Source organism: Mustela lutreola, chromosome 2, assembly GCF_030435805.1.
Source record: "Mustela lutreola isolate mMusLut2 chromosome 2, mMusLut2.pri, whole genome shotgun sequence".
NCBI lineage: Eukaryota > Metazoa > Chordata > Mammalia > Carnivora > Mustelidae > Mustela > Mustela lutreola.
Window position 1 is genome coordinate 163682554 of NC_081291.1, and position 14722 is coordinate 163697275.

Sequence of the window (14722 nt, forward strand, 5' to 3'; positions counted from 1 at the left end):
GTTCTTTGGCCTGTAGAAATATCTCCCTGATCTCTTTCTCCATCTTCATATAGTATTCTCCCTTTTTGTATGTCTAGATCCAAATCCCTCCCTTTTTACAAGGATACTATTTATATTGAATTAGGAGACTACCCTTCTCCCATATAACCACCTCTTAACTCATTACATCTGCAATGACCCTATTTCCAAATAAGGGCACATTCTAAAATACTGGGGGTTAGAACTTTAGCTTATGAATTTAGAGGGGACAGAACTCAACCCATAAGAATTATGAGTCTTATTTCTTTGTGTAAAGCTCTACCACATTGACTTCTGAGAGATTCAATCATAGGCATGTTTGCAAGGTGCACATAGCTCCCAGCCTTAGATACTTCCTCCCTCCTCTCCCCTCCCCTCTGCATCTCCTCTTCATTCAGAGATACAGGGTGGTTATTGCTTACAGTTATCATTGTGCTTTTCTCCCATTTAATGTGAATGGAGAGTCCCAATAACTTTTACTGTATGTTAAGGAAGAATATACTGGTTCCAAGTTGAAGCCTTACTGATGAGTAAAGATGAATTTGGTCAATAGTGTGTACTTTATAATATCTTTTAAAGTTTTTCAAGGACTCTATTTTTCTCTTTTGTACATTGTCAACTCTGTTAAATTGAGACAGGCCTGTAAGTGAATATGATCATGCTGGGTAATTGAAGTATTAACGTATTATTTTCTCATGACAGATACGAAAACTAAAGACATATATCTGATAAAAAAAAAAAGAAAGAAATTTGATAAAAGTATTGGAAATTGAATTATCTTGACTACTAGTTGCCCAACATTTTACCCATTAATGTAGGAAAATCAGAGCTCTACATGAATCCTCTAAGGTGTGAAACCTTTGTAGAAAGTAATTATGCTTTTGTGTGATTTGTATAGCGTCTATCATACTGAAAACATTCAGTAAATATAATACTAGCATAGAATTGTGTTGAAGTCAAATGCTGTGAGTGAGTAAGGAGATGTGCACATTCAGGTTTTAGCAGGTGGTCCTCCTAAGCAGGATGTGGGGCTTGTACCCCCAGGTGCAGACCTACCAGGAATGGTCCATGTGGTTCTCAGGGCACCATGCTGATGAGCCACCCACTGTGGCAGATTCCAGTTTTGGCAGGCATAGCCAAATCAGCACTTTGATCCTTGGAGTGGCTCCTGCTACAACAAGTGCCTCTGTTTGGTTTGCCCCTCCCTTTGGTCACTACTGTGCCCACTTGGCACTATAGGACAAAAAAATGAGAGGCGGGAGGGGGTTGTGAGGGGACACTTCAGAAACACAGCTCTGCCAAGTATGAAAAGCTGCTTAAACAGTTCTGGTTCTGCAAGCACACGTATAAAATTTTCTGCCAACCCATTAGTGAATATATTTTATTTTCTATATTATTCAACAGTCTGCTAAAAGTCACTTTCCTTGATTCTGTTTTCTCATTCCTGGAGTCTAGGATCTACCATAAAAATACAGCCACACAAATAAAAGATTTTCTCCCATTCTTTTAATAGTCTCCTTAAGTATCTGAACATGCTTGGAAATGTTTACTGCATTTTATGCTTCAGTATTTTAAAATCAATTCCTCTGCTATATTTGAAAATCAATGTTAGTGGCTTGATGATATTGGTTAAAATTTTTAGTGTATGAAATTTGTGTTGAAAGTTTGAATAGATTATGCAGTAGTTTCTCCATTGCAGTACAGTGGTGGAAAATGTAAACATGACTATACCCATTTTAGATCTGAAAAAGTAGAGACACCGAGGAGCTAACTATGTTATTTACAGGATGTTAGTGTCAGCCAGTTGTGTCATTCAGATATTCTGGAATTTGGGTTTTAGCCTATGCTCTATGAGATGATCAAAATATTCAATCCACATTATGTTCATAATGTCATTTGGGTAGGTAATGTGGATAAGAAGACACATACTTGAGGGGTCCCTGAGTGGCTCAGTTAGTTAAATGACTGATTTTTAAAAAATATTTTATTTATTTATTTGAGAGAGAGTGAGAGAGAGCAAGAGCACAAGGCGGGAGAATGTCAGAGGGAGAAGCAGACTCTCCACTGAGCTGGGAGCCTGATGCAGGACTCCATCCCAGGACTACGGGACTCAATCCTGAGACTCTGCAATCATGACCTGAGCTGAAGGCAGTTGCTTAACCAACTGAGCCACCCAGGCACCCCTAAATGACTGATTCTTGATTTTGGCACAGGTCATGATCTCAGGGTTGTGAGATCAAGCCCTGCACTGGCTCCATGTCTGCTTGAGGATTCTTTACCCACCCCGCCCCTCCCCCTTGCACTCTCTCTCTCTCTCTTTCTCAAATAAATAAAGAAATCTTTTATTTTTTAAAGACAGAAAATTGAGACATAAGAGGATATTCAATGACTTGTAGCAAATCACATAGCAGGGTCACAGGTAACCTGGTAAGATCTTGGACTCCTTCACTCTGTGTACTGGCCATGACTAGTTCTCTGACAAGAAACATTTTCTCCTTCAGAGAATCCCAATTTTCACATATGTAAAGGTTGGAGGTTTTTACCAAGAAACCAATGCCTCAAGGGACTAGGAACTTCTGAAAAAAATTTAAGGTTTTTAACCTCAACCTAAGTACAGCCTAATATATTGATCAGCATTGAACAATTTTAGAATGTTAGAATTCTAAAATTCTTGCTTAGACAGAAATCTAAATTTGAAACTGAAAGTAAATCATCTTTCCCCTCCTTTGTCATCTAGTTGTCACTTAGAAAACACTTACGTATTAGGTACTTATATATGTATGCAAAAATGTGTAAATTTGTAAACTATAAGATATATGGGATTTATTTGGGAAAAGGTTATAAAAAAATAGCATCTACTTTGAGATGTTTCTGTAATAACTTCCAGTTGTCATCATTTTTTACCAGAAGATTCAATTTCCAATATGAGGCTGGAGACTGAAGCAGTTAGTAAGGAAGCATGGACCAACCAGGCCAAAATTTTACTAAGTCATCGTTACCAATCTAGGAAAAGAGCACATGAAGTAGTTTTCCATACTTCAGTTTTCTACCAATTGAGATTCCCAGTTGAGGGATGAGCAGATTCTAGAAAGATCTAGCTGCCCAGGTTAGTGAGCAGCAGGCAGTCCTTATGCTCACTAACTCGTCTGCTAGATTTCCTATACAAACCCGATCTTAGCCGGAAACCATAGGCTAAAGACCAATAATACAGGGTCTAAGCAGCCCCTTACCTCAAAGAAATCCCCAAAGGAGAAACTTTACATACACATTTGAGTAAGTGAGAAGAGCCTTCGTGAAGCCCCTCCGACGACTCCACCATGAAGAAATACTCCATGTCACCTAGAACGAGCTTTATTACCATCAAGAAATGTGTTCCAATAATATTTCCAGGAATTGGTGATGGCTGGACTTAATCAAGGGCCAAGAGAAAAGAAAATATGTGAGAGGGCACCAGAGCCTGGAGTTGGAGAATGCTGATAGTTAGCAGCATAGGGTTATGTGAGGAGAGCGAGTGATTGAATGATTGTGCTGAGTGCTGGCTTCCCCGGTGAATGCCAAATAAGGTTTTCCCATCTCTATGAAAGAAAATGTAATATTGTATTAATCACTTGGAAAAGTAAGATTTTTTTTTCTATTATTAACTGGTAAACTTCCGTGTCATCTATTTTTCTGTCAGCTGTTTTCTTAAACATAACCATTCAGCTATATTATAAACATTCTCAAAGGAAATTCTGCCAGATTACCAACTCCGATTTGCATTAGCTAAGACTTATTTACATTTATTGTCTAAGGCAAGCTTGGATAATTTATGTGTTATTTGGTCCAGAAATAGTAAATCTTAGTCATATCTGCTAAGTTTAACTCTGGATACTTGAAATGCCATATATTGTGCACATATTCAGAGCTAGTTTCAATGCTTTGTACCTTATATACATTATTTCCTTTAATTTTCCCTAACAAACCATTTTAGAGATGAGAAAATTGAGCCTCAGAAAACCTAAATAATTTGGGAGGACCTCCCACTAGTAAGTGGCGAAGCTAGGATCCAAACATAAGCCTTTCTGACTCAAAGTCCTCTCCATTTTTTTTATTTTTTAATTTTTTAAAAAATTTTATTAATTTTTTTCTCACTATAGCATATACCCTCCCCAATGTCCACCACCCAGCCAACGCATCCCTCCTACTCCTCTCCCCTCCAACCCTCAGTTTGTTTTCTGAGATTAAGAGTCTCTTATGGTTTGTCTCCCTCTCTGGTTTCATCTTGTTTCATTTTTCCCTCCCTTCCTCTATGACCCTCTGTCTCATTTCTCAAGTTCCTCATATCAGTGAGATCATATAATAATTGTCTTTCTTCTCTGATTGACTTATTTTGCTTAGCATAATACCGTCTAGTTCCACTCGGCATCAGGGAAATACAAATCCAAACCACAGTGAGATACCATCTCACACAGTCAGAATGACTAAAATTAACCAGTCAGGAAAAGACAGGTGTTGGCGAGGATGCAGAGAAAGGGAACCCTCCTACACTGTTGGTAGGAATGCAAGCTGGTGTAGGCCACTCTGGAAAATGGTATGGAGGTTCCTCAAAAAGTTGAAAGTAGAGCTACCCTATGACCCAGCAATTGCACACTGGGTATTTACCCTAAAGATACAAAGGTAGTGAAGCCAAACTATGGAAAGAGTAGATGCCTAGATATCCATCAACAGATAAATGGATAAAGAAGATGTGGTGTATGTACACACACACACACACACACACACACACACACACGGGAAAACTATGCAGCCATCAAAAATGAAATCTTGCCATTTGCAACAACATGAATGGAAAGCTCCCCTCTTTTTTGCCATTCACTCAATCTGCTCCTAAAAAGGGAGAAGATTCTGAATTACCTTCTAGGAGTCTGTTGAGTTTTAATAAGGGAGAAGGGGGCTGCCATAGCATATGGTTTTATGGTGCTAGTTTTAAATCGCATAAAAATACCTATTCAAGCTTGTTGTCAGTTAATCTTTCAGTGCAGCCTACAAGCCTGTTGATACCATAAACACTATTTTCTAAGTCTTCTTTTGTGAGACATGCCTCACAGTAGATATAGTTTAGCTTAATTCTCAAATTAAGCTCAATACCACCTTAATTTTGCTAGATTAAAAATAACATAAGCCTACATGTGACTATATAACTATAAGGTAATGGAGCTGATTTTTGGTGGGTATTACTGATACTGGCCTGCTAATTTAGAAGGAATCCGTATAGTACATATCCAGATCCACTATTATTGAGTTTCATAACCTGTTAAATGGAGATGATACTAGTACTCGACTTTATATATTATTGTGAAGATTAAATGAGATAATATATATAAAATTCTTAGATCAGTTCCTAACAAATAGTAAGCACTCAATGAGGAATAACTATTACTATATATGAACATTATAGGACAAAAAATCAAACAATTGCTGGTAAGTATGTGATACATAGCAGGTGCTCAATAAATATGTGTTGAATGGATTAATACATTGTGTCAGTTCTTCAAACTGGCTCTGTGTTACTTATCTATGGTAAATGCAGTATTCCACTTCACACTGTTGAATTTAATATAAAATAAGATGTTAAATGTCTTTAAGAATTATACACAGTTTGCCGAAGCATTTATTGATTCTCAAAGAACCTTTCTTGGTTCTTGGGGGGTTGGGGGGATCATTTCTTTTCCTCAGAATTTTCACCCATAGTACTATATAGCATACCTTTTGTGACTAGAGTTATATGTGTGACCATTAAATAGATATAGATTCCCCCCCTTCCTTTAATGGTCATGCAGATATGATTTATCTTATGGTGCAATGAAAACAGAAGCTGTATAAGTATGTACAAGATAAATGTACATAAGTATAAGTAAAACAAGATAAATGGCCTGGAAGGAACAAAAAGGCGATGTGTGTCACGAATGCTTCCTACTTGTCTGACCCAACTGAAACTCACCAAAACTAACACACTGAAAGTAAGACATATATTATCACTGTTTGTTCTAGTCCTGGAGATGCTGTATACTTTTCTGGTGGTGTCCAGATATTATAGTTTGAGTGTTTACTGTTATGGATCTGAAATTGTCGTGCTTTAAGTACCAGTTTCTAACTGGTCTAATTCCAGTAAGAGTTTTAGAAGGATCCAAATGTTTGCCTTTCCCTAGAATATTCTTCCTACCAATGATATTCCCACTCTACCTTTCAGCTAGTCCATGAATTGCTTCCAGTGGCTCTGCCTCCTACTTCTGTGTATATTTGTGTTATTGCTCCTGCTATATTGTATTATTGTGTTTTCTGTTTAGATATGCTCCTTCTCTTTTAGAGTCTAGTGACTAAATTTTGAGCTTCTTGAAGACAAGGGCTGTGTGTGTGTTTGTTTTTAATCTCTGGATACACTGTATTACTTAGTAGTTTCTGGAATAAAGTAGGTATTCAATAAATATGCATCCAATAAATTAATGAAGGTGCAATCATACACATACACACACACACACATTAGATCAGGGTCATGAATAAAATTTCCTACGTGTATTTCTCAGCTGCTTGTGAATGTTTTAACTCGCTTATGAACAGATCAGTATGTTTCTGAGTTCTCTAGTCACATTGAGGGAAATTTTCTAATCTTTGAAAAATACCTGTTTTTACCTATTCATATTCTTTGTTTTTACTCTGAGTATTCTTTTGCACGTGGACTCAAGTGTGCTGTCAAGTACTGATTACTTGGCTGAACCACACAGTGTTACGAATCTTTATTTTTATTTGCACGCTATTTGGTGGCTTTGTTCAAACACATTATCTGTCTGTTTAAAAAAAATATACAGATTGTGTCACTTTGCTGGAAAACTCTTACTTCCATAAAAAATTCTCAACATTTTATACAGAGGTTAGCATATAGTTGGGATTCAATAAATGTTTGTGGAATGCATGAATAAATCAGCCATTATTACTAACTGTTGTAAAGAGGAGGTATGAAATTTCTTTTTAAAAAACGAAAGGAAATGCCCGGCAGGGTAAGAGTGAGTAAAAGTGAATCTGACTCTCATAATTCTTACCTCTGTGTTTCTGGACTATTACACGGGCTCACTGAGAAGTGCCTTATATGTTTGATTTCTCAACTTCACCCTGCAGTTAACTTTTGCAATCTGGAGGCTAGAGACCTCTTTTGTAAATGTTGTCTGTCTGAACTGCGTTGGCACCAAGGAGGCCTTAGCAGATAAAGTGGAAGAACATATGGCTCCCATCTGAATACAAATCGGTGGACATAACGTGGTAATTCAGCTGAGATGTCCTCTATATTGTAAACTGAAAGAGTATGATTAGAGGTGTTTATAAACGGCGTCTGATTTTCCCCCACACACCCCTCCCCACCCCCTTCCACTGTAGTTTTATCGGCCTGAATCATAGCCATCCAGCGTTCTGGTCTCACTGCGTTATTTGTTAAAATGGCCAGTGTGAGGAATTATTAATTAAAGCTAACAAATCACTCTGACGAGCTGTGCCCTGGCATGGCTGAAGGTTGATTGGCGAAAGTGTTCTCCTTTGGAGAAAAGACTTTTTGTGCTCGTGACGCAGTCAGGGACGGATTATTGAATATGCAAGTTAGAAGAAAAATCACAGGACAAGCAAATTGAGTATTTACTGGCAAATAATTGCTCTCCTAAGCTGTGGCTCTCTTCCTAAATTCTTAACATTCCCGAGGGTTAGAAAGAAACACAGAAAAATGCATCGGTACAGAGTACATTTCAAAAAAAATACATAGACTGATGTTTCAGACTTGTGCAGGTAAGTGTGATTGTGTGTGCATGGAAAGTGAGAGAGCAAGGGGATGCAAGGGAAAGATGGGGGTAGTTTTTAATTCGGTGGGTTTTTGAAAATCAGTTTGTTGTTTATTGAAATACTGCTCGGCGTATTTCTAAGTTGACTGAGAATTTAGTTTCAGTGCTGCATTTACTGTGAAAGTTGGAGAAACGAGAGAGAGGGTTTTCTCAGAGTTACTTTATGTCTTTATCAGCAGAAGGATATGTTAATGTTTTGACCCAATAATAGTTATAAATTCTGCCTGGTTATTTGTGGATATATGTATAAAATTGCCTTCTGAGTTAGGGTTCTTTAGTTATTCTCAACATTTAAATATGACCTGTTTTAACAGTGTCCTAAACACATTTGTGTTTTGGGTACAACTATTTGGGTACAACTATTGCATTTATTTTTCCAAGTAAACTCGATTTTCCATTTGCACCAAGCTAGTCCTTGTTCAGAATTTCGAAAGGGACATTACAGTTCTGAAATAGTTACTTAAATTTCAGGCTTCTGTAATAACAAACGTGTCCTTATTATCAATTGTGTGGTCTTTTTATCTGAAATGTTGATCAGATTACTAGGTTTTGTGGACCTTGTGAAGTAAGTGAGAGGAGTTTAGAGACTTTCAAAACCAAACTAGAACACATCAAAATGTTAAGTGTGGAAATAAAAGCTCATTCTATGTATAAAATATGGACAGTAAGAAACAGAGGTACTTTCCTAAGTACAGCTAGGTTATGTGAACAGCATTATCAAAACATTCATATCCACTGAAGATGAATTTCATATTCTGAAAACCTAGAAAATATGCTTTCATTGACAACAGGCTGTTTTTGAAATGAGAATAATTGGCTGGTGAAATAGCATTTTAGAAGTATGAATAACATGGATTTAAAACAAAGGCATAAACATAATTTAAACTAAATTAGCTAATTAATAATTGCAAGGTGCTTTAACAATAAAACATTTACTGATAGTAATAATAGTCAGAATAATAATAAAAATGGAAAATCTGGCAAACACCCAGAATTTAGATCAGATGACTCATAAAGTTTTAGAGAATCAGAAATTTAAAATATAAATATATAAAACTTATATTTTACCTTCTAATCTGTTCCTTGAACCATGCGATATTATGCTGGTCAGGATTTTTCCTTACTATATCCTACTTTACTAAAAAGTATAGTTTATCTTAATATAGAGTAGAGCTCATAAGAAAGTTTAGAAAATATATATTTTTTAAGGTTTATTTCCCACTGGATAACATTCTGTCCTCGGTTTTGCTCCTTAAAGTTTCTTGTGACTATTTGAGGGCACAATTTGGTCCATTATTTTGAAATAGCAAAGGGGGCATTTAAAGCATATGTTCAGAGACTAAACCATCTGCCGGTTTTATTATGAATACCACAGAATTATGAGGACTTGGAAAGGCTCAAAAATTGAACCAGAGTTCTATGCAAGATTTAAAAAAAAAAAAAAAAACCCTACAGCACTTTGATTTTAAAAAGTGTTTTGCAACCACTTACTTTTGCTAAGTATTTTCATTAGTCTTCTATAGGAGAATAGTATCATTACACCCTTTTGGTATATGACAAAATGTAGTTGAGTGACATGAACCTATGAAAATGTAATGATAATATTTTCTCTCTGATTTAACCCACTAAATTTAAGTGCCTTTTGGAATTTGGGGTGGACTTGTCAATAGTCAAACTTCCAGTGAATTGGAGAAACATAAAATGGTGACTGCTGGAACAAAAATGAAGTCCAGCTGCTAGCTTCTGGACTATCTACAAATGAGTTGCAAGAGACATGGAGAGGTCAGACTAAAGAGCACTTCTGTAATCCAATTGTGATGTAATGGAAGTATGAATCAGCTATTGGTTGCCCATGCTGGGGGGAGCCCGCTCCCCCCAAAATGAGCATAACTTGACATTATTCCAGAGTAGTACTATATTCCTTTGGTGTCTGGAAGGATATGAGATCCAGAAATTAATACAAGAACAAAAATCACATTTAAATCCCAAATATAATAGTATTTCAGCCCAGAGCCATCACATAAAGACAAATCAAGATGAGTAGCATCGTGCACAGTTAAAGTTCTAACTAGTGCCCAGTTAAAGTTCTCTTAACTTTGCCTAAATTTCACTAAAATCAGTCTGAGGCTAGCTGGATCATTATTAGAGGGAATGCAAAAAATACACTACATCAGCTTGACAATGAGCTTTCAGTGTTGAGATGACTTATCCTTCTTTGTTGCTTTAATGAAAATTATTTAATTAAAGAAAATAATGGAGGCGAAGGACTGAGGTGTTTGGTTTGAAGTGTCTAAGTAAAATGTGTGTATGTGTGTATAAAATACATGCAAGGAAATACTTCATGTACACATATTATTTCATGTATACATATGTAATTTCTTAAGAATATTTTCAGAATTGTGCACTTTGTTAGACTGGTTAAGCCTAGGACTGTTTCTTATACAGTCAGTCTAAAGACTGAACACACATATTTTAACATACCTATAGTTGTCTTTCGGTATTTGAAGGATGTCAGATTTAATGATCTGGTGCTGAGAATACCTATGTTGAATTTTATATGGATTTTTCTCTTAGAGGTATTTTCATTTTATGCCTCCCTAAATTGCAATCCTGAAAGTAATCAAGTGAATCTATTAGCCCAAAAACTATAAAATGTACAAAATGTCTCTATTATTTTAGGAGCTTAGTTTTTATTTTATATTTTGGGTGAGTTTTATATATATTTATACCTAAAACACACATACACTTTTTGTTTTGTTTTCTTCATTTCTTTCTGCCACCTTATTCCAATGAGGGAGTTAAAATGGCTGACAAAGGAAACGAAACAGATAGTACAGTGAAATACATGAATTAGAAGTAGGTAAGAAAAATAAACAAAATAAAACCATAAACAAGGGCAAGGACATAAAAGTGGAGTCAGGAGTAAAGTCAGTGTACGAATTACATTCAGTGAAGTGTTATACATTTGCCTTTAAACTTCCTTGCAGCCAAGACAAAGAGAAAACCATGACCCGTCATGCAATTTACAACATTCATAAGAATAATAAAATAATTTCCATCTTTCATTACTAAAGCTCTTAAAAAATGACAAACTCTGAGTGTTTAGGGAGCTTAGTGGTAAGACATCTCCCATTGAAAATAATTAGAGGCTGCAGAGACCTAAAGGTCAAGGCAGAAGCAGAAGCCATACCTTCCCTGGGACATGTATGGAGGAATAGACTAATCTCCTTTCAATCCCAGGGGATAAATTTCAGTGGGGGGTGGGAGAGGAGCTACTATTAGCAGTGATGTTATCAAGACCAAGATCTTCTGGCAAATTAGGAGTTAATAATGTATATATTTTAAGAGTAAACCAAGGATTTAGAAGGCATCCACATTTATAAAAGCCATTAAAATGAATTTTACCGGGGCGCCTGGGTGGCTCAGTGGTTAAGCCGCTGCCTTCGGCTCAGGTCATGATCTCAGGGTCCTGGGATCGAGTCCCGCATCGGGCTCTCTGCTCAGCAAGGAGTCTGCTTCTCCCTCTCTCTCTGCCTGCTGCTCTGCCTACTTGTGATCTCTATCAAATAAATAAATAAAATCTTTAAAAAAAAAATAAATAAAATGAATTTTACCAAGTAAACCTCTTGAATCAACATTGCTTCCCTGAGTGGATCAAGAAACAATGCTGCACCGCTGCCATACTTCTGCTTTTCCTTTAAGCACCCTGCCAGACTTTGTCAAGTTTTAAAAAGAACCCTTTCTAGCTTAAACGTAATGTTCCTTGCCCTTGCATCCTCCCTTGGTTCATTTTCAGCAGTTTTAGCAAACTGCCTGATCTTTTCACAGGTAAATTTGATAGTTGAGTCACATTGAATAGGCCAGTCTTTTCTCCATATTGAAAAGGGGAAGCATAAGGGTGGTTTTTTTTTTGTTTTTGTTTTTTTTCACATTATCTTTGTAACCCAATCCACAGTAAGTTGTCCAAGGAGCACCTGTATAAGAATTTCCTAGGCTCCTTGTCAAAATGAAGATTCCTGGGCCTCATTCCAGAATTTCTAAATTAGAAGCTCTGAAGAGGGAATCTGGAGATCTAGAATTTAGAAAGCTACCCAGCTTAGTAATGCACAGTCAAGTTTGAAAACCACTGTTTGAAGATTTTGACTTTAAAATTTCTGGTGTATGAACATAAAATGGTACGATTTCTATGCCACAGTTTATGAGAGTTTTTATATTAACACTAAGACACTAAACCATGTTCAGTAATATGTGATGGTTGCCTTGCTGATGAAACTAGAAAGACCAAGCTTAGAAAAACTCTGCTTTTGTTTGACCCTTTAAGTCATATCTCAGGATTGTATAAAACATTTTTTAAAGTTTTTAACTATCCTTTATTGAAAACTACTATATTAAGTCATTATATATTGTCATTGTATATTAAGTCATATGTTAAGTCTGGGTACTAGAGATACACGACGAATAGGAATGAGAAAGTCATTTGCCTGAAAAAAAACTCAAAATCTAGGATAACTTACTAGAATATTATCTTCTGTGTAGTAGGGAATTGCCACATAATCTCCTCTTGAGTAAAACTCAAGATATTCATTGTATTGTAGTAGTATAATTATACATTTGCTAATAGCAATTTCACATAGTAGGATTTTGCTACAATTTGGAAGCTGTAAAACAAAAGTAAACCTTTTAGGGTCTTCCATCTTCCCTCTCAGCCGGAAACTGTATCCTTCAAGACTGTGATGGGAGGTATCACTGGGACCTTCTAATTCCATTTGTATCATCATCACCCAGTGATCTGCCATTACTGTCCTCTTTGAGAGGAGGTGTTAGTAAATGTGCCTAATAATAGGAAAACTTAACTACCTCTTTCCAATTTCCCTCTAGGGGCTCAGCTGACTTGTAGGAAATGCTGGCGTCTCTATGACAGCAGCCTCCATAGTTGGTAGGTAGGGCAAAATATAGGGATTCTCAAGCTGCTCTCAGCTAGTACTCGGTAGCTCCAGGAACTGGGTATCGGTAGGCTAGCAGGGACATATTGTACATGAAGGAATTTGGTAGTTGGTCTGAAGAACAGGATGAGAACTTGCAATTTCATTGCTGATTCATGTTTTTCTGGAAAAGTACTGAAAACACCCACCCCTTTTATTATTTCCAGAACAATATGAGAAATATTGTGAGAACTTCTGTATCTCTTTCTTTTTTAAAAAACATGTACTTCTTGAATATTCAGCACCATGTTCTTTTCTAGGAACTTGAGATACAGTGGTGAATAAAATAAAGTTTATACCTTCATGAAGTTTATATTAGGGAATATAGTATATTAGGGATAGAAAGTAAAATTGTTAAATATAAAATGTATAGTAATATAAAGATAAAAACATGCTTCATTTTTGATACTTGCCTCCTTGCATTTGCCATGACTTCCAATTATATTCATGATATTTCATAATGGGTTTTATGAATGTGTGTGTGTGTGTGTGTGTGTGTGTGTGTACCTTAATGCATTCATAAACTTTTATGGTAACAGACCAGTCATTTCAAGATACTCCTTGTTGTGGGAAGCACTTTTTCATGGAGACCTGCACTTAATGTAAAGGAAGAAACAAGACATGTGCAAGGACCAAAAAGTGTGCAGTCAACCACAAGATTATTCTTCTTCATTTTTTTGCTTGTTTGTGTGTACGTGTATGTGTGTATGTGTGTGTGTGTATGTGTGTGTGTGTGTTCTGGGTTGTTTGTTTGTATTTCAACGAACTGAATGCAAGTCAGCCTAGATGCCCAGGGGTCTTAGATAGTTTTCACAGGACTAAAGGTAGGTGAAAAACAGTTAACAGTAGTATGCGGGTTTCATGAAGTTCTGTGGAGGACAGAGTAAAGAGTACCATCCTAGAATAGATCAGAGAGTAGAGCAACTACAAAGATTTCCCAGCGGGAATCATTATTTAACAGAGACTAACAACCTAATAGTTAAACAAAACACAAAGAATTTTTTAAAGTTAAGTTCTAGTTTTTCCTATGCTCACCTAAGTACCATATGCCCTTGGTGAAAATATTTTAGGCAATTGGACAACGTATTTTCTTAAAAGGAGGTTGGGAAGGGAAATCACCTGTTAATTCAGCACTTAGAGAAACCATTGTTAACATTCATCAGATACTTTTTTGAACATGTATTATGTTCTAGGGTTATGCCAACCAGCCACTGTCTTCTCAGAAGGGAACATTTTAATTAGCAGGCAGTAGGAATAGCAGCAACTCAAATTTTAAGTCCTGTTAGCTGTCTTCAGATTTGGGCTTACGAACCAGCTGAGTCCCAGTTCTAGTTGATGTAGACAGAACAGCACAAATGCGGTATTCTTGGCCACGCACATCATATCATCTGCTATTACGCACACCTAATGTAAGTATGAGAGACAGACTCATTGGGTTCAAAGTATGGCTCTGCTTCTTTTCCATCTGTGTGATCTTGGGCAGATTATTTGACCTCTCTGTGTCTCAGCATCCTTCTCTGTTAAATTGGATTATTAATAGTATATACCTCATGAGATATTTTGAGAAATGAATAAAATAATGCACATAAAGTGTTAATCACAGTACTTGGCACATAGTAAAGTATTCAACAAATGGTATCATTATTATGATGCTAATTACTATTATTATTATTATTACTATTATAGTTATTTTCATTACCAAGGAAACTTGCCAAAAATTTATTTTGTCCAGTGCAACTCTTATTATCACTACTGACAAAACAACTCAAAACACATTTCCTACTGGGGGTAGGTCAGAGATATCATCTTTGAGACACACATTAAGAATCTGGGTTTATAGCTGAAAATTATAATTTAGCTCAG

The 14722-nt window shown here is 36.4% G+C and overlaps 1 protein-coding gene across 29 annotated transcripts in view; it reads left to right on the forward strand.

Annotated features, from left to right (window-relative positions):
• Positions 1–14722, forward strand: part of ZBTB20 (zinc finger and BTB domain containing 20) — an 816455-nt gene that overhangs the window by 369262 nt on the left and 432471 nt on the right. For 4 of the 29 annotated variants that reach the window (XM_059164049.1, XM_059164051.1, XM_059164043.1 and 1 more), the window contains exon 1: positions 7489–7824. The exons of the other annotated variants lie outside the window; for them this stretch is intronic. The gene's annotated coding sequence lies outside the window, so the exon portion shown is untranslated. Of the gene's footprint in view, positions 1–7488; positions 7825–14722 lie in introns of those variants that run through there. 29 annotated transcript variants of the gene reach the window in all.